Raw genomic sequence first — 2,500 nt, forward strand, 5'->3', positions numbered from 1 at the left:
TATATATATATATATATGAAAGAATGAGTGCGAGAGAGAAGGAAAGAGAGGCAGAAAGAGCGAGAGAGAGACACACACACAAAGAAAGAGAATCACAAGGAAAGAAAGAACGAGAAACATAGGGGATGTGGAAGAGAGAGATTGACTAGTAGTAGTAGTAGTAGTAGTAGTAGTAGTAGTAGTAGTCTATTTTCTACTTTTCTTCTGTGCGTGTTTTGTTTGTTTCAAAAGCGTTGATATTGATTCCGTTTCTGTCGGCGACTGCTGCGGCTGGGATCATTTTTAACCGAATTTCACCTAATGTTATCTTAAACAACGGTTCGTCACAACAAGTATTGCTAAACGCGAATCAAGTCTTCTAGCGAATCAAGTCTCTTATCTTTCTTCTGTAAAAAATTGTTGAGAAGCTCTGGTCATTCACGCACTAACTTAACGAGAAAACCCTGAATAATGCTAGGAAAATTCGTGCTTATCTTTTCACACCCTCTCTCTGAACAGAAACACACACACACACACACACACACACACACACACACACACACACACACACACGCACATGTACAAGCTTATTGCTTCTTATCACTAAGAAAATGTGACATCTCTACGTCGTATAATAGAATTATTATCGACAGGAAACGTTACGGTTTTACATAGTATGGTAGACATCTTAGTAGAAAATATATCTTCAGTATTATTGCAGGTTCGTTATTTTATCTTTTGCTTGTTCCAGTTTGGGGTCTGCGACCATTCTGGAGCACAATCTTTAAGGGTTTGGCCCGACAAATCAACTGCAGTACTTCTTATATACATGCAAACATACGTACATACATACATACATACATACATACATACATACATACATACATACTTACATACATACATACAAAGGCTTCCATTACTTTCGAGACAGTACTTCTTGATACGCCAAACATTTAAGCTGTTTTCGTTACGCTAGTGTCTGCCATACGAGCACCAACAATTTGACCTCTTTGAAAGTCCGTTACATGCTCTCATTCGAAGGTGGAACATTGCTATTGAAAGAAACAGTAACTATGTTGAGAAGTAAGGGATATGATCCACAGAGGACCAGCTTCATTTTGACGTATGATATATGTTCCTGTGTTGGTAATTATACCTGTCCTAAACAAAAATGGCATTAGGTTTTGACTCACCCTCGTAGAATATAGCAAGTTTATTGGATATTAGTAGAAAAAAAGTTTTCCATATCTTACACAGTAGGCTGAGCAAATATTTTATTTTTGTCTTTTCTTGATCGTTTATCCTGAACTGTGTTAAATTCATTTGCAGCACAAAGAAAAAAAAAAAAGAACCTAGATAGGAAATATACCCCGAACATTAACCATGATTACATGGAATAACTGCTGAGATTCACAGCGAGTGATTTGGTTTGGTTAATGTTACAACGTTAGCATCGAAGCAAAAAGTCAGTCTTTAGGCGGTTTTTCGGCAAAAAAAAAAAAAAGTGTGGTGAAATAACTGGAAATTCCTTTGGAAGAACATTTTGAAAAATGATGTCCAGAATACAAAACGATGAGATGGTGACTGGGACGTAAACACACTTCAAATTATGTTTTCTCCATCAAAGTTGTCGGAATTAAGCAACAAATGAATCAGTGAAAAACAAATATGTTTTCAGTGTTGTTTTAATGTTTTTTTTTCCTACGTGTCGTTGACATTGTAAAAGTGTTGTATGTAATGTAATACAGACTGCAAGCTGTTTTCCAAACCTGAAGCAAAAGATTTGTCATCGTAGAAATGAATAAAGATCAATTGAATCCCATTTCACTTTTATTAGAATTAATAACTTTTCGATATTAAATATCACCCGCGTAATCTCCATTTGATTTCGAAGCTAGGTATTGAATCAATGAAACCGTTTATTGAAGTGTTCAGTATATGATATCAAACATCATCTAAAGCTGGCCAGTCAAATGATAAAAATATCTACTGTATATGCCCATGGAATTGAGCAATCAGGAGTAGCCTCTATGGAGTCGCTGGACAAGTTAGAAATACCAGTTAAATCTCTCTCGCAAATCACACCAGCAGTCGGGGGGAAAGAACTAACAACACACACTGGATAAAATAGTCCTAAATACACTATGTCGTAAAAATAAACAGCAGTTTGTGGGAAAAAAATCAGCAGTTGACAGTCATTGCTATACCTGTTCGTTCAAGGCTAATTTGGGGCTACACAAGGACAACATTAATAATGACAACACATCGATCAAATGCTACACATCTCCTTTTATTCAGCATTTCAGCTAACCTAATATTTAAACGTGATTTAAATGCTCAATTACATTACATTAAATTATTAAGTCTTCTTCACAAGCGCATAATCACGCTTGTGCCTTTCAGAGCGGTGGTTCCCAAACGTTTTACTTAAATTGCGTCATGGTGCTGTTTTCTTCTCACACACTGTGCCCAACTGACCCTACTAAACTGTGTAGTCGACGAAATTAAAGACAAACAATGC

At 36.3% G+C, this 2,500-nt stretch overlaps 1 long non-coding RNA gene across 2 annotated transcripts in view; it reads right to left on the reverse strand.

Annotated features, from left to right (window-relative positions):
- The window catches only part of LOC128249519 (uncharacterized), a 146,556-nt gene that overhangs the window by 138,729 nt on the left and 5,327 nt on the right, over positions 1-2,500 (reverse strand). The gene's annotated exons all lie outside the window — the stretch shown is intronic.

The sequence above is a fragment of the Octopus bimaculoides genome, chromosome 15, assembly GCF_001194135.2.
Source record: "Octopus bimaculoides isolate UCB-OBI-ISO-001 chromosome 15, ASM119413v2, whole genome shotgun sequence".
Classification (NCBI taxonomy): Eukaryota; Metazoa; Mollusca; class Cephalopoda; order Octopoda; family Octopodidae; genus Octopus; species Octopus bimaculoides.